Source organism: Cupressus sempervirens, chromosome 11, assembly GCF_028749045.1.
Source record: "Cupressus sempervirens isolate cs-2001-9-10 chromosome 11, ASM2874904v1, whole genome shotgun sequence".
Lineage (NCBI taxonomy): Eukaryota > Viridiplantae > Streptophyta > Pinopsida > Cupressales > Cupressaceae > Cupressus > Cupressus sempervirens.
The window spans coordinates 70,977,151-70,999,609 of NC_143128.1; positions in this window are offsets into that span (position 1 = coordinate 70,977,151).

The following is a 22,459-nucleotide window of genomic DNA, read 5'->3' on the forward strand; positions in this document are numbered from 1 at the left end:
ATTATTTTTCCTTGATTTTAGATGAATAACACATGTTCCTATTCCCATTATGGGATAGCTTGTATCATCTCCAATGGTTACTTCATCAACATGGTCTTCCTTAATAGAGTCCAACTATTCTTTAAAACCTGTAATATGTTGGGAGGCTCTGCTATTAGTTACCCAAGTACTTGATTTGGTTGATGCTTCACCGGAGAGAGCTGAATAGAAAACATTATGTTTAGAATTTCCATTTAAGTTTTGAGTGGTTGCAAATGAATCTTGTCACTTAATTCTATCAGGACATCTAGATGCCAAATGTCCAATTTTATCACATCTAAAAAATTACCTTTCAGAGAAATCATGTTTCTTTCTCTTTCCTTTGAATTTTCTTTTCTTCTTATTTACTTGAGTAGAGAGAACTTGTAAATCTCCTTTAGAGGAGGAGACATTTTGGCCCTGGGCTACTTGCATACACTCTTCTTGTATATAGTCAGCTTTAAGTCTTTCAAACTTGGGAATTTTAGAATGAGAGCATACCCCCTGTCTGAATGTATCCATGATGACGAAAGACCTTTTAGAGCCATTATTGTTAACTCTTTTCCATCACAGATGTGTCCTACTGAAGATAGTTGATTTTGAAGTTTAGTTATTCTCATAAAGTATGAGGAAATTTTGTCTCCCTTATTCATCTTAATATTTGACATTCTGTCCTTTAATGTGATAATCCAAACAACATTATTTATCTCAAATATATTTCCAAGAGCATTGTACATCTCATGAGCAGTGTCTAGTTTTGAGATTACAGGAAGTAGATGGGTTTTAACACCATTCATAATAAGCTTCATGGCTTTATTTTTGTCATTCTCCCTTTTTTCTAGTTCATCATTTCCTTTGGGTTGTGGGTTAGAATTTTAAATGAACTTATTTAGGCCATGTTCTTTCAGTATGAGTTTTAGTCTAGTTTCCTTCTTGCAAAATCTAAATCACCTTCTAATCTATCTTCTAGCCTCATTCCATTCATCATTTTAGAATAATATACGACTAGAGTCTGATATTTGATTGCTGCTTCAAACCTACTCTGATACCATGTTAGTGTATTAGATTGAATGAGTAATATCATTCTAATTATTTTTCAAGATAATAATTAATATAAGACTATGAGACGATTAAAAAAAATTGAATAACAATATGTTATATGCACTAATTTATGTATGCTTGAAGACTGTGTAAAATATGTGTTCTGTACATAATATAATCAGCAAGGACAATGAATTTATACATTGGTGGTTTGTCTATGGGTCACAACTGATAGCTGTGACTCATACTTGAGTCATGTCTATCAAGTGTGACTCATTAGACAAACTACAAACATATTAATCTTTTCAACACCGATAATTATTTCAATGTATCGACGAGAGTAATAAGATTAGTAAGACAATTTATAACTCAATCAGTTTATTCATATATATATATATTTATCTTAACCATATAAAATAACATAAATATTAATATAAGAATTATTCAACTAATCTATACAATAACAATAATAAATATGTTGACTGCTCATTTGATAGAAATTTTTTATGAGAGAGGCAATCTTTTGCATCATTTAGACCCTCTCTTCTTTGTATAGGAATCATAATCTTATTGAATTCCAAATAACAAGGAAGAAAGGACTTCTACCGTTTGCATATGTTACATTTGGAAAGACTTCTGAGTATGATCTATATATCAATCTCAATAACATAGTTTTACATAATTAAAATAGATGAGTTTAGAGGAAAGCTTCAAAAAAACTATTTTTGGAATAGATCGAGTATGTTTTTAATATCAGCATTTTGAATCTGAAAGATTAGGAAGTGTGTAACATTTATGGTTGTCTCATTTTGATGATGGATCAAACAATATGAAAGAATGTGAAATGTTGATGTTAAAAAAACATATAAAATCAAGCTCATAAATAAAGACATGTTTACTTTTCAAATGAAATGTAGAAATCATTTAATTTTTCAGACCTTTTAACCAAGCTATTGTAACTCTGAATTTCTAAATTGGTAATAAAACTCTAATTATAGAATTGAATTTATGAATTGGATTCATAACTTCATGCCAATTTAAAATTCAAACTATAAAATATTAATTTCTTCTTATTTTCTACACAAATTCATGGAGACAACCAAGATATGGCTAATAAATGCTTTAGATGAACTATAACATGCAATCTGTGGGTTTGTTAGTTCCTATCATGGTAGAAACTATTGCCAAGGCATTCAACATAAACAATAAATAAACTTTGCTCCAAGGGACAAATTAGAAATAGCTTTTTGTTAAGATTTTCCTTCTAATTACTAACTTCATCAATGAAACTACATATTTTTTTACAGGTATATTAATTCAAACATTTTTGTTAGTCTCTTATTGAATTTACAAACGATTTTGATCAGGTGAGAAAAAAGCTTTATACTTCCAATGCAAGAGAAGGTGCGTCCCTCGGAGAAGGCTACCTTTTTTGATGAATAAATAGTGTTAATTTATGTTTTCCTAATAGAGCAGATTATTCGAGGCCAGGCCCTACAAAAAGGTCTTGGGGTTGCTCGAACCTTCTCCCATTGTTTTCATCTAGTTAGGCCAACTATATTGCATGTGATCAATATGTGGGAGCCATTGAATGCTTCATCTCTCAAAATATCTAATCTAAAAATCTGTCTAAGTTTCTTTTAAGGTCTAATTCTCATTCTCACTATGCCAAGATTGAGTGTCATAAATTAGGATCGTTGGAAATTAGGATTTTCTTTCCTATTAAGCTCGAAGAGAATAGCTAGTCTAGCATTTTCATAGCTATTCCAACATTTTGTGTTGTGTGCAAGTGATTTAGAAAAAAATTAGCAACATATTTAAAAAGTAGGTTTATGTGAGACTAAATTTTCATGTTATGTAGTATATAAATTAGGGTCATGACAGCAAGTAGCTTGAAATATTGTTCATACACAATCAAATTATAAGATGTTTTGATTGAGCACTTAGCCTTCCTGAAATATCGTTGAAGGTGCTACAAATTTCTTATCACTTCTCCACCCATACTTCAAGTCTCTCTTACTGTCTCTTTTGCTCCTTCAGTGAGAGCAATGTATTTAGCCTTAGTAGTAGAAAGTGAGACCACTTGTTGCAACTGTGATGCCCAATTAATCATTGCTCCAGCAAAGGTAAAAACATAACTAGTAGTAGATCTTCTATTGTCTAAGTTTCCAGCCATATTTGAATCAGTATAACATCTAAGAGAAGTGTCTTTTCCATCAAAACACAATACAAAATTAGGAGTGCCCTTAAGATATCTTAAGATCCACTTAACCACATCCCAATGTTGTTTATCCAAATTACTCATAATTCTACTGACAACCCCCACTTCTTGGGCAATATCCAGTCGAGTGCAAACCATTGCATACATAAGACTACCCACTGCTAAAGAATATGGGATGTTCTTCATGTAGTCTTGTTCTTCTTGTGTCTTGGGACACATGGTTAAAGATAATTTGAAATGATTAGTGAGAGGAGTGCTGATCAATTTGGCATCCACCATGCCAAATCTTTCTAGTACCTTGAGAATATAGTGTTCTTGAGAAAGCTTTATTTCCCTCTTGTGTATATCATGGATAATATCCATCACAAGTATCAATTTTTCTGCTGCTAAGCCTTTCATGGAAATTGACATCTTTTCTTTCAATTCTAAAATCAGCTTCATAGATGGGCCAGTGAAAAGCATGTCATCAACATAGAGCAATAAAAGAATAAAGTAACCATCAAGTAACTTCTTGTAGTAGACACATAGATCAGATTCACACCGAATGAAATTATGTTTAGTCATAAATTGATCAAACTTGAGGTACCACTACCTCAGGGCTTGCATGAAACGATACAAGCTCTTCCTCAATCTAAAATATAAGTTTTCTTTACTACATTTAATAAATCCCTTAGGCTGTATCATGTAGATTTCTTCATTCAGATCACCATGGAGAAATGTTGTTTTGACATCTAGCTACTCAAGTTCAACATCATGAGCAGCAGCTAAACCAAGAATAGCCTAGATTGTAGTCATCTTGACCATGAGAGAGAAGATTTCATTAAAATCTATGCCCTTTTGCTAATCAAAACCTTTAACAACTAGCCTAGCTTTATACCGCTTCTGATTTGGTGGCAAAGGGACCAAATCCCTGTTAATACCTTTTTACTACTTTTAATAAATCCATACACTTTTCATCCATCCAAACTTTAAATTCAACCATATTAGCAAGTTACAGTAAATCAACATGCAAAGATAAAACATCAAAGATCAACACATGACACAATGATTTACGTGGAAACCCAATTTGGGAAAAACCACCAATAACATGCTACTTGATTCTCACTCTTCTGAAGTGATGCCCTGTTAAAGGCTTACAACACACTATTAAATGTGACCCTGTTAGAGGATTTCACCAAACTATTAGGAATGGGCCTGGTTAAAAGTCTTTAGAACATTCACTTGGAATGTCACCCTTTTAAAGGATTTATTTTATGGCTATTAAACCAACCTAAGTCCATAGGATTTAAACTTACTGTTACAATTGCTAGAAAGTAACGATAATGGTCTTTTTGATCTGATATAACTTACAAAATACTTTGTAGATTTCAGATCACACTTTTAGTTCAATCCTTATGCTTGGCTTCAATCACTTCAGCTCTGACTGCTTGTCTTCCTCTCAAGCTTCGTCTCCTTGAGTCTTCTAACTCATTCTGCCAATGCAATCATCCTTATGGTCAACTATCCAAATATAATTCTTGTGCTTTCTTCTCCTTAGCACCTTCTTCAGTACTTCATGCTTTTATACTTGACCACCTCTCTCTCTTTTTTTATTAACTTATGTCTTCTTAAATAGAGATCTGATTTTCCTTTGATGCTTAATTCTCCCTCTCCAATTTTAGGGTTTCAAAATGGATTAGGTAGGATACAATGTATCTACCCCATATCTTGTTCTCTTCTAGAAACTTTACCAGTTGTATCCTTAAAAACATTCTACATGGTGTTCTGTGCCACCAGCTCATCATTCTTATCTTCCTTTTAATTCACAAATTTCTAGATAACAACCTTGTTGGCTTAGATCTGGTGAATCTTTGATTTCTACAATAATGCAGCAACTTGACATTATTGAGTTACTAGTGCCCGACACCTCTTTGTTACTCGACACCTAAACTTGCTCAACAGTTGGCTTTGCTCGGCACTTGATAAACTCTGTGTCACTCAGCATCTGAACTTGCTCGACATCTGAAGTTTACTCAGCATCTGAAGTGTACTCAGCATCTGAAGTGTACTCAACATTAACTAGGAATTTTCTCAGCTCTTACTAGCTTGCTTGGCTCCTTCCCTCGAATGAACTTAGTTGAGCTTTACAAAAGACTTAGCTAAAACCTTAAATCTTTGATATGTTCTAGTGTGCCCATTCTTTATATCTTATAGTATGTCATCAAATACACTTTTTCATCAATGGCTTAGCTGATCCTTGTACTTCATTACAACATCATAACTTCAACCATTCTCTAGGTGTTCTGCTTACATCTTATTGATTTCCTCCTCCTTGACAATCAACTAATTGATAGTATTTGGATCACTAAAGCAATTGTCATTCCTGCAAGTAGCAAGTTTGACATCAATGACAAAACAATGATTGAGGACATTCTTTACCAGTTCTATATATTATTCCAACAAATTTTCTTATGATCATTTCAATCATTTCCAACAATCTCCCTCTTTGGCATTGATGGCAAACCAAACTGATTAATTAATCAACTTAGTTACCACCAAGCTTGTATATGTTGTCTTGCTGTACTGATCTCATATATCTCCCTCTTTCATATATATCTCCCTCTTTCTTTGTATTGATCAGATTTCTGCATATTTCTCCCTCTTTGACATAAATGCCAAAGATGTAGAATCTTCATCATGCAAAATATAAGCTTTGGCTTCTTGTTGGTTTTCTCTCTCTGTCACCATGCTTGTGACTGATTTTGGAATTTTTGCTCTTGCTGTCACCCTCTGCATCAACCTGCTAATATTTTTAATGATTTATTCCTATTGATGCAAGGCAGCTTCCTTGTTGCCTTAAATTGCTTGAGTTAGGGGTATTAACCCCAACTTGCCTCTAAGATATTCATAAGCATCCTTGGGCAATGGTTTGGTGAAGATATCTGTTGTTTGTTCCTTTGTGTGAATGTATTCGAACTTTACTTGTTTGTCTTCTACCAATTCTCTGACATAATGATACTTGATTGCAATATGCTTGGTTTTTGCATACATCACTGGATTTTTGGATATGTTTATAGAACTTGTATTATCACAATACAATATCACAGGTTTTGTTACTTTTTTTTTCATTCCATTCAATAAATGTGTGAGCCATACAATGTTTGTGCAATTGACTGCAACTATCACATATTCTGACTCTGTAGTGGACTGGGATGTACATGTTTGTTTCTTGCTAGTCTAGGTGACCAGCCTTTTGCCTAGAAATAATGCACCTCCAATTGTGATTTTTCTATCATCAATGTTTCCTCCCCAGTCTGCATCTGTATATGCATTGAGCTCAAATTTTCCATTCTTTTTGTAGTATAGTCCAAAGTTATCAGTTTCTTTAAGATATCTCATTATTCTTTTTACTGCTATGAGATGATTTTCTTTAGGATTAGCAGAGAACCTAGCCATTATTCTAACTGCTAATGCTATGTCTGGTCTACTATGTACAACATATTGTAGTTTTACAATCATGGATCTGTACATTGTTTGATTGACTTCAGCTAACTCATCATTTTTGGACAGCTTATTTCCTATTGCCATTGGTGTGCTAACTGGTTTGGATTCCTCCAATCCAAATGTTTTAAGAATTTCTTTGATGTATTTTGATTGTGTAACAAATATTCCATGTTTGAGTTGATGTACTTGCAACCTAACAAAAAATTTGATTTCTCCAAACATAGACATCTCAAATTCATGTTTCATTTTGTCAGCAAAGCCTTTGCAAAGTACTTCCTTACCACCAAACACTATGTCATCCACAAAGATTTCAGATACAATAATGTCTTTACCTTCTTCTTCTTCGATGTACATGTTGCTGTTATCATCAGTTCTTTCAAATACAATTTGCACTAGATACTTGTGAAGTCTTTCATACCATGCTCTAGGTGCTTGTTTCAAACCATAGAGTGCTTTATATAGCTTACATACCATATCCTTGTTGTTTTCATCAACAAATCCTTCTGGTTGTTCAATGTAGACTTCTTCTTCTAGTATACCATTTAAGAAGACAAATTTTACATCCATCTAATAGACTTTAAAATCTTTGTAGGCAGCATATGCAAGTAAAGTTCTTACTCCTTCCATTCTAGCAACAAGAGAAAATGTTTCCCCATAGTCTATTCCTTCTTCTTGAGCATAACCCTTGCATACTAATCTAGCTTTGTTTTTGGTAATCTCACCATTCTCATCTAGTTTGTTTCTGACCATTTGGTGCCAATCACATTCTTATCAGTTGGTCTGGGAACCAAACTCCAAGTTTTGTTTTTTCTTATTTGATCAATTTCTTCTTCCATAGCTTTATACCAGTCATCATCTTGTAATGCACCATATATTGTCTTGGGTTCAAATTTGCTGATCAGACATGATTCTTGTCTTAGTCTATTCCTTGTCATTGGTCTTGCATCTTTGTCACCAATTATCTGTTTAGTAGGGTGATGTCTTTTTACATATTTGGATAACCTTGGCTCTATCCTTGTTTCCATGTTTGATCTTTCAGATTCAGGATCACTATGCACTTCGTTGTTAGGTTGTTCTTCATCATGTGTACTATCTTCAGAATCAGATTGTCCATTTCCTTCATTCTACAACTCGGCTTCTGAATGCAACTCGGCATTCACTAGTTGAGACTGAAATTTGTTGTTGAGTTTCAATTTGATTGACATCATCCTCGTCAACAGTCATTCCTTCATAAGAATACACAAAGGTTCTGTACTCTTCCATTTTTTTTGGTACTTCAGCTTGGACTTTTGTGTGCTCATCAAAATTTACATTTGCACTTTCCACAATTTTGTTAGTGTTAATATTCAAACACTTATATGCCTTACTTCTAGTGGAGTAACCAAGAAATATACCTTCATCACTTTTTGCATCAAATTTTCCATTTCTAGCATCTTTAAGGGTAAAGCATTTACAACCAAACACTTTGAAATGTTTTACATTGGGTGAGTAACCATACCATAATTCAAAAGGTGTTTTATTTATACCTTTCTTGACTTGTACTCGGTTCAGTGTATGAACAGCTACACTTACCACTTCTCTCCAGTATTTTGGAGCAACAATCTTTTCCATCATTAATGTTTTGGCACAGTCAATTACAGATCTATTTCTTCTCTCAGCAATTCCATTCTGTGGAGGAGTTCTAGGAGCTAACATTTGTCTTTTGATTCCTTTATCATTATAGAATATCTCGAATTCAATTGATGTAAATTCACCACCTCTATCTAATCTTAGGCATTTCAAGCTTTTTCCAATTTCCTTTTCAACTCTAGCCACATACCACTTAAACATTTGAAAAGCATCAAATTTTTGTTTTAAGAACATAACAGTCATTGTCTTGGAATAGTCATCAACAAATAGCATTATGTATTTATCTCCTCTATAGCTTTGTATTTCCATTGGACCACATAAGTCACTATGAACTAACTCAAGTATCTCTTTAGATGTATAGTTTTTGCTTTTGAAACTTGACTTTGTCATCTTGCCTAGCTGACATTGTTTGCACATGATATTATCAGGCTTCTTCAATTTTGGTAAACCTCTGACTTTCTTCATTTTACTGATGTTGAGTAGATTGTCAAAGTTGACATGACATAATCTTTTATGCCATAACCATTCATCATCAAATTTTGCAAATAAACAAGAAACATCATCCATATCAAGGTAAAACAAATTAATCTTTGTTTGATCTCCTTTTCCTATCAGTTTACCATCAGTATCATATATTTTTGTAGTTTTGTTTCCAAATTCCACTTTGCAACCTATATTGCCTAACTGTGAGACACTCAGTAAATTTTAGTTTAATCCTTCAACATAGTATGCATTGTCACATGAAATTTGTTCTATGAGCTTAATGGAACCTTTTCCTTTGATTTGACATAGAGCATCATTACCAAATCTAACACTATTTCCATCATACTGAGTAAAGTTAACACACTTACTTTTGTCTCCTATCATGTGATGTGAGCATCCAATGTCTATGATCCATCTGTCATTCTTGTTTATACATGTTACCAGTGCTGTGGGCTCTTCTTCATCAGATTGGTCCTTCATGGCTACATAAAAAACTTCATCATCATTGTCATCAGAATTTTCTTCAACAATATAACACTTCTTACCTTTTTCTTTGTAATCTGTCTTGTCATCATCTCTTTTGTTCTTGTATTTGTTGCCTTCCTTAGAATCCTTTTTCTGTGGACACCTTGCAACAATATGACCTACTTCATTGCAATTGAAACAAATGATAGGCATCTTACCTTTGAATTTTCCTTTTCCCCTGTGAAATTTTCTAGCAAGAAATGCTTCCAATTGTTCCACATCTTCCTCATCAGTGCTACTATCACTGGATACATACTTCATTTTTCTTCCTTTCTTTGATTTCACCTATTTAGCATCTTTCAGTGATAACTTGGCCTTAAAAGCAGATTCAACATTTTCAGGTATGTAGTTGTCAAAGTTAGATAACTCAAATGCAGTGAGTCTACCTATTATACCTTCAAAACTTAGATTATTTCCTGGTATACATCTTAGCTCTTGTATTGCTAATACTCTAATAGCATAGATAGGGAGCAAGGTTCTTAAGAACTTACTATTAATAGTATCTTCATCCAGTTGACCACTCAAGAATCTTATTGCACTTACTACTTCTTTTATTCTTGCACTATACTGAGCAACATTCTCATTTTCTTCCATTTTCATGTCATCAAACTTTCCTCTAAGACTTTCTCTTTTTTCTCTTTGTACATTTTGATCTCCTCCATAGATGTCTGATAAGGCTTTCCACATTTTGAATGTAGTGTCACATCCTTTGATATCATCAAATTCATCATAGCTGAGTGTAGAGGCAATTTCTAGCATTGTTTGATTGTGTTCTTGCTTGTTTTTCATGTCTTTTGCAGCAGGAGCACCTGTTGGATCTACATGTTTGGTGACAATTGAATTTTGGGCATAATCTCCTATGGATCCAAGATGTTGCTTCATCAAACTTTGTCATGCAACAAAGTTGTCTTTGTTGATCTTGAGAACTTCTCTCTTTGGCATTTTGATCTTTTCTGCTTGTAGTCCCTTTAAACTAAATCAACAGTCAGGCTCTGATACCAATTGTTAGAATTCTTTAGAATAACTGAGAGGGGGGGAGGGGTGAATCAGTTATTCAAGGTCCAAATGCCCTATTAATACCTTTTTACTACTTTTAATAAATCCATACACTTTTCATCCATCCAAATTTTAAATTCAACCATATTAGCAAGTTACAGTAAATCAACATGCAAAGCTAAAATATCAAAGATCAACACATGACACAATGATTTACGTGGAAACCCAATTTAAAAAAAACCACCAGTAACATGCTACTTGATTCTCACTCTTATGAAGTGATGCCCTGTTAAAGGCTTGCCCTGTTAAAGGCTTACAACACACTATTAAATGTGACCCTGTTAGAGGATTTCACCAAACTGTTAGGAATGGGCCTGGTTAAAGGTCTTTAGAACATTCACTTGGAATGTCACCCTGTTAAAGGATTTATTTTATGGCTATTAAACCAACCTAAGTCCATAGGATTTAAAATTACTGTTACAATTGCTAGAAAGTAACGATAATGGTCTTTTTGATCTGATATAACTTACAACATACTTTGTAGATTTCAGATCACACTTTTAGTTCAATCCTTATGCTTGGCTTCAATCACTTCAACTCTGACTGCTTGTCTTCCTCTCAAGCTTCATCTCCTTGAGTCTTCTAACTCATTCTGCCAATGCAATCATCCTTGTGGTCAACTATCCAAAAAGAATTCTTGTGCTTTCTTCTCCTTAGCACCTTCTTTAGTACTTCATGCTTTTATACTTGACCACCTCTCTCTCTTTTTTGATTAACTTATGTCTTCTTAAATAGAGATCTTATTTGCCTTTGCCGCTCAATTCTTCCTCTCCAATTTTAGGGTTTCAAAATGGATTAGGTAGGATACAATGTATTTACCCCATATCTTATTCTCTTATAGAAACTTCGCTAGTTGTATCCTTAAAAATGTTCTACATGGTGTTCTGTGCCACCAGCTCATCATTCTTATCTTCCTTTTAATTTACAAATTTCTAGATAACAACCTTGTCAGCTTAGATCTGGCGAATCTTTGATTTCCAAAATAATGCAGCAACTTGGCATTATTGAGTTACTGGTGCTCGACACCTCTGTGTTACTCGACACTTGAAAAACTTTGCATCACTCGACATCTGAACTTGCTCGGCATCTGAAGTTTACTCGGTATCTAAAGTTTAATCGACATCTGAAGTTTACTCAACATCTGAAGTGTACTCGGCATCTAAAGTTTACTCGGAATCTGAAGTTTACTCGACATTTGAAGTGTACTTGACATTAACTAGAAATTTTCTCGGCTCTTACTAGCTTGCTTGGCTCCTTCCCTCTAATGAACTTAGTTGAGCTTTACAAAAGACTTAGCTAAAACCTTAAATATTTGATATGTTCTAGTGTGCCCATTCTTTATATCTTATAGTATGTCATCAAATACACTTTTTCATCAATGGCTTAGCTGATCCTTGTACTTCATTACAACATTATAATTTCAACCTTTCTCTAGGTATTCTGGTTACATCTTATTGATTGCCTCCTCCTTGAAAATCAACTAATTGATAGTATTTGGATCACTAAAGAAATTGTCATTCCTGCAATTAGCAAGTTTGACATCAATGACAAAACAATGATTGAGGACATTCTTTACCAATTTCATATATTATTCCAACAAATTTTCTTATGATCATTTCAATCATTTCCAACAATTCCAAGTTTTGTTTTGTAGTAGAATCCATCTCTTCCTACATCACTACCACCCATTTGTGAGAATACAATGCTTTGCATGCTTCTTTGAAGCTTTTTGGTTCCACTTGGTCTAAAAGAAAAAGTTTTGGCTGTGCTTCTTTGGAGTACAAGATTTCATAATTAGAGAATTAGGCAGGAAGCCTTCTCTGTCTTGTAGATTTCCTCCATCCTAAACATTCTCATTATGATCAGAATGTCCCTTTTCTTTATCTAGAGAGTTTTATTTTTGGAGTTCAAAATTGTTGCCCTTTGAAGAGGTTCAATTGTAGTGATTAATATTTGTTTGCACCATTCCCAAACTTAAATTACTATTGTATGATTGACTTTGCTCATATGTATATTGAGCCCTTGCTTCAAAATGACCTGTTGGAGGTAAATTAGACCTGTAAGTGGTTATATAATGTGTGGAATCTATTTGTGGTTAGTTTGAACAAATTCTGTTAGTCACCAAATGTGATGTGTTGTAGTGATCCCTGTGATTATAGCTATGTTTCCCAAGCTATTGTTTATTGAGGAAATCTATTACACCCGTATGTGGACCATGCTGATGAAGGTGACCAGATTCATTTGGAATGACATTGTCTCTATCAAAAGAAGTATTCATGTAATTTAGAATATGTGCATTAGTGTCAATCTTTGTGTAGATACGATGCTGATATGCATGACCAAGTTCCGCATGAGGGGGACCCAAGGCGAAATCTCATTTGCATGTTTGTGACATCATAGTTCTTCCTTGTACATTGGACTATGGGACATGTGATGAACAAGGTGTGAGGAATGAATAGGTGATGTGTCTTCATCCATGGGTAGACTCAGCTTATTGCTTAGACCATGCTGTCATCCAGTGTCAACATTTTGCTATCCTCCTGCATGGCCAATGTCAATGTTTTGCGGTGGCCTCTCTACTGTTGGGGCAACCTGCCAACCCCTGTTTAGGATGTGAGCCGAGAGTGGGTGAATGTTTTTCATCAATTGCCCTTTCTCTTGTATGACCAAAATGCTAGTTATGTTGGAAATGACCACTATTGTTGTGGTATGGGAAGGACCATAGGTGAGGCTCCTGTGTGGAGTCCACCTCACCCATGAGTGTCATGTCCACATCTTTGAAATGTTTGTGACTAAAAACATCGACAAGGAGTGTAACTTCATCAAAATATTTTCCATTTTCTCTGTATTTAGACAGAGGATTATCATCTTTGTTCTATTTTAAAATTGGAGTTTCATAACTATGACTACTCTGTTCACCAGTAGTATTGGAGTGACTCCACATGCTAGTAGAAGAAGAGAATAGAGGGGTAGGGGCTAAGACTAAGTTGGGAGATAAAAAAATTGAAGGAACATTGTTTTGATCTCTATCAACATTGGAGTTATTATCAAAAATAGATGAAGGGGCATATTCACGTACAGTATCTAATGTTGGAAATACCTTCTCATTGAAGATGACATATCTACTTTTGATGATTTTCTTCCCAATTGGATCCCATATTCAAAAATTGAACTGGTCTTCACCATAGCTCACAATTATCCTTCCCCTTTTAGATTTCTTCAGCACTAATACATGGGTCAGTGCAAGAAGTTGGGTCTCACTTTTGGCAAAAAAGTGGAAGTGTTTTTCCTATTTTTGAAATATTTTGTCAATTGATGCCAAAATTTGAGCTATTTAGAGATTGAATATAAAAAAACTTCAGAAGTAAAAATTGTAGTACTTGGGATCTTCTTTTTGAATATGTAATTTATTTGTATACCTATATGATAGATTATTTTCTTGATATGGATCTTTAAAAACCACTTTTTCAAAATGCCTGTTTTAGGACCATCCCATGCTCATGTATAGACACCATAATTTGACACAAATAAATGAATTTTTGCAAATCCTTTTCAAAAAAGTTACCTGACACACCAAAGATTGATGATAATATTTTTCTTGAATTTTTTAATGAATTATTATTATTAATTTTTAATTGGCTATAAAGGTAAATTTTAAAACCTCTCATGTATTTCACCATAATTTGATCAAAATTTCACTTTTTTCAATTTTTTATTTTAACTTCAAAAGAATTGAATATAGATTGATGACATATAAATTAATTTAAGAAAAATCATAAAATAGAAAAGTTATTAAAGTTTTAGTGAACGTCACTATTTTACATTTAGGTACCACCTTTGATTAAAAAATAATACAACAATAGTAAATATAATCATAACACTATAAAATTTATATTTTTGAAATTAGGACAGTGAGAGCTCTAATGAATTTTTATTTCGTAAAAAAAATTGATCGGGAAGACCCTCTAAAAATTATGGCAATCATGAATTTGTCAGTTCAATGCCTTAGCCAAATCTTGAGAGGCCAAGGCATAGGCTTGGTCTCACCAAGCCTGTCCCAAACCTAAATCTGAGGAGGGAAAAAAAATCCTGCCTCATGTTGTAAGAAATGGGCATCCATTATTTGAAATTCAAAAAATGGGTACCCATTTTTAAAAACTAAAAGTGGCACGTAAAATCCCCCCAAAACTTAAAAAATTGAATTTTTTAGAAACGGGTACTTGTTTTTTACTTTTAAAAAATGGGTACCCATTTAAAAAAATTCGGTACCTATTTTTTACTTTTAAAAAGTGGGTACCCATTTAAAAAAAATTTAAATTTTTAAATTTTTGAGAAACGGGTACTTGTGTTTTGAAAATAAAAAATGGGTACCCGATTTAAAAAAAATAGGTGCCCATTTTTTAAATTTAGGGTCGGTACTTTTTTGCCCATTTTTTAAAATCAAGTACCTGTTTCTAAGAGGTCTCATTCCACAGATTTGACTTCTGTGGAATTGCGACCCAACTTTGTGCATTCACCCACATAGCATATTATACAAGAAATTGGGAACATTTATTAGATAATTGTGCCTTATACAACTAAGCAATTTAAAATGATGTGCATCTAAATATGAAAATATTCCTTCACATGTGAGGTACTTGATAATGTGCATGGTCAACTTGTTGTATGGTGGTAGAAGAGACATCCTTTTGCAACCTTGCTTGGTAATATTTAACTGAGGATCAATTGGTATGACAAACTGGGCCATAGCTGATCTTGCATCATGTGTATTAGGATAATGTTCTCCTATTGCTAGTAACCCAGTTACTTCTACTATTCACTCTTCTATAGAAACAACCATTAAACCCCATACAAAAGCTTCTCCTTCATCAAACGTTCTTGTGAATTCTGTGGTTGCTTCTTCATCAAATGTAGTTAAACTTAAGAAATATTCTAACCAACCACATGTATTAAATCTCCTCACTCCCTCTACATTTGAGAGCAAAATAGTATGCTCCATCGGTTCTCATCATTGCAATTGTCCACCAATTTCTACTTAACACTTTCACTCTTTGTACTGCTTGCACTATTTTGCCCTTATGAATTCAGACTTCTTTTGTTGTTGTTCTACAGATCCATTTCACATTTCATTTAATAGGTAATTAATATCATAATGATTTGTTATGAGCAATAATCATATGGTTTTAATGAGATTATATCATGGACATGTGAAAATTGTTTGAAATTAGGATTCGAATTACTTGAAATTTAAATATGGATCACATCACAGCTTGATAGTAAGGAATCATTCAAGAATAAGGGGTATGGCACCTCGACACTTGCATACTTATAAGAATTGAATTCCATCAATAAAGGAAGTATGAAGACTTAGAAAAAATCTTTATGAATAAGTAGGAATGTCATTGGGTTTTAGTAATCTTCCCTACCCCCTACAAAATATGGACAAGTGTCCAAAGTTGTCAGACTTAGTACGAGGTATGGAACTGGCATAACACTGCCATAATATAACTAATGCAGTATTAGATATAAGCAACAAAATATGCATATTATAAATGAATAATAATTTGAAAATATTATACTTATTAATTGATCGTCGCACATACCAAAAGGTGGTGGAAGATACATAAGTAGTGATAACATTCATCAACAAACTTGCGGTGTTTATTGAAAGCATTACAAAATGATGATGTGGAAGGTAGGTGGGTGGAAGGTAAAGAAATGAGATGAAGTGGAAAAAGAAGAAATTAGAATGTGAATAGAGAAATTTGGAACTTTATTTGGACATAAAGTTTTTATTATGGGCATGCATGAAGAAATTAGTGTTGAAGAGTTGCAGGTGGAAGGTTAGCAATTTCTATTGTAGGAAGAGTTACCTAGTGTGTATTTAAATTTGGCCGTTGAAACTATTGTAGGAAGTCCTTTTTTCTTCAGGTCCATTTATATAACTTGAGTCAATGACCATTGACTAATAATTAAAAAGGTATTGGACCAATGGTAGTTAATTGGACAGCTCTATTTGCAAAGACATTGGTGATTTCACAAGGACCTAGCCATCATGTCTGCAGCTTGCCTAGCATATCTTTAAATCTAGAATCATATAACAATGCCTAGTCACCAACTTGAAATTGTCTATTGCTAATGAGGAAGTCATGCCATTGTTTTCTTTGCTTCTGTATGATTTTAATTTGTTCTAGAGTAGCTTTGCACATTTCATCCAAAGAATTAAGATGTAGAAGATGTTCTCTCTATGCTACAAGAAGTTCAATGTTCAACTCCAATGTAGTTCTTAAAATTTTATGTTCAAATTCAATGGTGAGCATTGCTACTTTCCCATATAGGAGCTCAAATGGTGTGAACCTTTTAGTAGTCTTCCATGTTGTTCTGTAAGCCCAAACAACTTCTAGTAGTCTGCTATTCCAATCCCTGTAGTGAAAATTAACTATTTTTGTTAGGATGGCCTCTATCTCCTGATTTATGACTTCTGCTTGTCCATTAGCTTGAGGGTGATAGGGACATGATTTCCAGTGCCTAATATTATATTGTTTCATTAGTTCTATGATAAGATTAGAAGTAAATTGAGCACTTTAGTTAGTGACTAGTTCTTTGGGTACACCATAGCGAGTAAAGATTTCTTCATATAGAAATTCTACAACTTTGTGATCATGAGCATGCTTCATGGCTTTGACTTCAACCCAATTTTTCAGTGTACACAAGGATATAAGATTTTCCATTAGATGGAGGATCAATTGGACCAATGACGTCCATGCCCCATTTGTCAAATGGTGTTAACAACATTTGTGGGTTGAGAGGCATTTCATCTATTCTTGTTAGCCGACCCATCCTTTGACACTTGTCACACTTCTGTGTATAGTTAGCTGCATCTTTCTGAAGTGTAGGCCAATAGTAAATAGTTGTTAAAATCTTCAAGGCTGTTCTTTTTGCTGCAAAGTGCCCTCCACATGGTTCATTATGACATGCATGTATAATGTCATATGTCTCATCTTCTTTCACACATCTTCTCATAACTTGATCAGGTCTAGTGTAAAACAAGAGATTATCTATCCAAGAGAAATGGAAACTTTTCTCTACAAGAAGCTTCTTTTCGTTGCAAGAAAAATGTTCTAGCATTTTATTAGCTGCAATATAGTTAGCAATATCTACATACTATGGATTTTGAACAACAATATGAATAAATGCTCATCTGGAAATGCATCATCTACCAGAATAATGTCATTCTCATCATGGTGGATTTTTGATAAATAATCAGCTACCACATTGGCTCTTCTAGGCTTATTAATGATGGTGATATTAAATTCCTACAACAAGAGTAATGATCTTGCTAACCTGCCTATTATAGCAAGTTTTTTCATGAGATATTTAATTGTTACATGATTAGTATGAACAAATATGGGATAGCCAGTTATGTAGTGCCAAAATTTGTTCAAAGCATAAACTAGCACTGGCAGTTCTTTTTTAGTCACTATGTAGTTTAATTCTAGTCCATGAAAGCTCTTGCTAGTATAATATATTGCATTTTCAAGATTTTGAGATTTTTGTCCTAAAACTGCACCTATGGCATAGTCAGAAGCATCTATATATATGTGAAAAGAAAAATTCCAACTAGGGCCTTGTAAAATTGGGGCTATAGTGAGAAGTTTCTTAAGTCATAGGAAGGCTTCATTACATTCGTGTGTCAAAGTAAATTCAGCTTCCTTAGTTAGTAACTTATACAAGGGACTAGCTATTTTGTTGAAGTCTTTTATGAAATGTCTATAATATCCAGGATAACCAAGAAAAGATCTTACATCTTTTGGTTTTGTAGTTATGGGCAATTTTTGAATTACCTCTATCTTAGATGGATCCACTTGTATTCCTATAGCCGATATGAAATGACCATGTACCACACCTTCCTACATGAGCATGAAACATTTTTCATTGTTAAGTGCCAAATTATGTTCTTGACACATTATTATAACTTTTTCAAGATTCATCATTGCTTCCTCAAAGGTGACTCCAAATGTTGTGAAATCATCCATATATATATTTCCATACAATCATATGATATATCAACAAATATGCTAATAACAACTTGTTGAAATATTGCAGGAGAATTACATAGACCAAATGGAAAAATAGAGTATGAAAAAGTACCCCATGGGCATGTGAATGTGGTTTTGTCTTGGTCTTCAGGAGCAATACTAATTTGATTATAACCACTGTACCCATCTAGAAAAGAGAAATACTTCTTTCCAGCTAGAGTGTTTAGAACTTGATCTATGAATGGTAAAGGAAGTGATCCTTTTTGGTGGCCTTGTTCAATAATTTTTAATCTACACAAATCCTCCATTATCCTCCCTTTTTTGGCACTATGATGAGGGGTGACACCCATTTACTATCAAATATAGGATAAATAAAACCAACATCAAGTAATTTTTGCAATTCCATTTTAACTATTTCTCTAAGGCTTGGATTTATTGTTCTTTGGAGTTGACAGAGTGGTAGACACCCTTCATTGATGTATATCCTATGGGTGCACAATATAGGACTCAACCCTTTCATATCAACATAGTCCCATGCAAAAGCCTTTTCATGCTTTTGAAGTAGCTTTGTTAACTATTCCATTTGTGTGGATGATATTTTGGGGTTAACATGAAGATTATGACCTTTGGATAACTCAATAGTAGTGGTAGACTCTATCATAGCAGCTTTAGAGATTGGACTTGCTTCTAATTCACATAGTAAGAGTTGATGAAGAATGTTAGGTTCTTTGAGCAGAGTATGATTCTCATCGCATTCCTCATATGTGGTTAATTCTAACATGGAACTTTTAGATACATCTTTTTCTACCACACAACTATTAGTAAGAATACTTCGAAGTATTGAATCCTCCTCCTATAGCTTTAGAAAGGATTGTCTATGTAACATCATGAGCTGTGCTATAGAATTTTACTCTTCTTCTTCATCCCCTAAATCTAGCCAAATAGATGTGCTTAAATCTGGTAATGGTTGTGCTGGAGGATACAAATCAAATTTCTTTGTTGCTTGGCCATTGGATATGATCATATTCCCTGACCTACAACTTATATTTGCATCAGCTATAGCTAACCATGGTCAGCGTAAGATGATAGGGTAACTAGATAGATTAATTTTGGGAGACAGAATCATGAAGTCTATAGGATACTCTAGAGAGTCTAAGGTTACAACTATGTTTTCTATCATCCCATTAGTGGTGACAGTAGAACTATCTGCAAGTTGCAAAATTGTTGGAGTAGCCCTTAGTCCTTCTATTTTCAACTTCTTTATAGTATCCTTCATCATGACATTTATAGTAGCACCAAGATCTTTTAAAGCAATTTTAATAAACTGACCATTTATACTCACATCCACAACTGGACTACCTGAATTAGAATATTTTGGAGTGATCAATTTTCCTAACATAATGTCAACAAATTGTCCCACAACATGGACTGTGGTGGGGTCCTTTTTCTTGCTCCTAGCCTTCTTCAGGTAGGCTTCTCTAATGGATTTTCCATAGGTTGTAACATCTTTAATAGCTTGGAATAGGGGTATTTGGACATGCATGTTCTTCAACTGATGAACAATGTTAAAAGGTTGTTCCTCTGTTTGTACAAGTTCACTTTGTATAAGCTTTTCTGGAAAGGGAGGTTCCACTACTGGTTGAGCTTGGGCTGAGATAGTGACATTGGTTGGGCCAACCTCTTTAGAGAGTAGGGTGATGCTGCAAGAGTATCTAGTATTTCAATTATAAGAGGTGGTTTAGGTGTTGGTAAAGTTGTACCATATCTCAAATGTATATTTGCAAAACTTAGAGCATAAGCAAGATATTGTTGAGCATCAACAATATACATGGGTTGTTGCAGTTGTTGGCTATTTGGATTTGGTTGAGGTTGTATAGGTAACTGTGTCTACTTTTGAGGTCCAAGATTTATAGGTGGTGGCATTAAAGAAGGTTGTTGGGCTGGGGGTGGTAATTGTGGAGTATTGGTATTTTGGTTAGGCCACTATTGAGGTCCCCTCCATTGGTTTGTAGACTACCAATTCCCTTGGGGTGGTTTCCATTAGTTCTATTAGATCTGCCAGTAGTTCTATTGGTTCTGCCATTGGTTATTCTATTGGTTGGGCTAGGATGGTTGGGAACTCTCAGGCCATTAGGGCTATTGTAGATTGTTTTGCCCAACATTATTCCAATTAGGTTAATTATATTGTGGAGGACCTTGGGGATTATGATTTTTCCATTGATTACCATATGAATTTGAATTTTGTAAAGGGTCCTAAGGCATACCTTGATGTTGAGCCCATGGTCGGCATTGAGCAACAAAAAATACTTTCTCATCATCTCCATCTATCTTGAGGTACTCAGTTGGAAGATGTTGGTTATCCATGCTTGCAAGCGATTTGCATCGACAATCCTTCTTTTGCTTCCAGCAATGAGGGCGATATTTAGCTAGTTGTATTTCATCTTCTACATGCTTCTTCTTGCAAGTCATTGTGTCAAGATGTGTAGCAACATCATTTATAATATATTGCTTGAAATCTGTGAGCAGATTGGGTATCTCTAGCTTGGAAATACCCTGATTGATTCCTTTAGTGACTATGGAATGACGTCCCTGGCCTTTCTTCATAGTTGACTTGGAATAATTTTGACAGATTTTCTTGAGGTCATCCCAAGAAGATTGATATACATCATTGCCAACCATTAGATCTAGTGCTTCTAAATGATTATCATTCACACCTCTCAAAAAGACTATCTTTTGTGAATTCTCAAATAACACATGCTAAGGGTTCTTCTGTAGTGTATATAAGAAATGTGAAACATAATCTTCCAATGTTTCTTCCTCCTTTTGTGATATCCTAAAGATATCATCTCCTCTGGAATCAAATGCTTTGCAATACTCTTTATATTTATCCAAAAATAAAGTTTGCATTTTGTACCAAGTTCCTTCTGCATTGGCTCCTAAGCCCATGAACCATCATAAAGCTAACTCTTTCAATATTGTTGGAAATAATTTGAGCTTATTGGAATTAGAGTTGTAGTCAAAACTATGACATAGTATGTCAAACTCAAATAAGAAAGTATCAGGGTCTTTAGTTGCAAGGCCATAGAACTTTGGGAGAGCAGTTGGAGCTATATTTTTGAGATTAGCATTGGTTACAAGACTTGGAAGAGGGAATGGGAAATTAGGTTGTGCCATTATTAGAGATATTAGATTTTGAGGTTGTTACTAAAAAGGAACATTGGGTACTAGATTATTAACAACTAGTGGATTTGGAGCAATATTATCAAGGAAAATGGCCAAAATTTTAGCAAAAGGTTGAAGACCACTTATATCTATAGGTTCTTCTTGAGGATGATTTTGTAGGAAAAATAGGACTTGCATCTTCAAAAGGAAACTTAGCTTCTTCTTCTTCAATTTCTTTGTTCAAATTAACATACTCCTATGGAAGAAATTTTGCATATTCATCTAGTCGTCTTCCTCTTCGATGCATGCAATCAAATTCTTCATACTGTGAAGAAAGCTTTAAGAATACAAATTTCTAAAAAACCTTAACTAAGGACTATGACTAAAAAATGCTCCTAGCTTGACACCATCTCTAGCAGCGGTGCCAAAAATGGCCTGCCTCACAATAGGTGCATAATAATCATGCTCAAGGCCATACTTAGGAAAAGTGTATTCAATCTAAGGACTATTTTTCCCTGCCATGAGGTGCATTTAATCTTGTCAACCTAGGGACATATACTTGAAATGGTTGGCACAATATGTGCACTAGGTTCTTAGTGAGTCATTATGCTTATGTTACAGGAAAGTAAAAATGCAAGGAAATAACCTACACTAGTGTTGCAGGAAACTAACACACTTAACTCTTTACCAAAATGAATGTTAAAAATACAATTAAATTCTAACTTATATTCCAACTCAATTCATCTACTATAACTGTTCTTACAGATGCTATAGGAACATTCACAAAGTATGATGCTAAAGG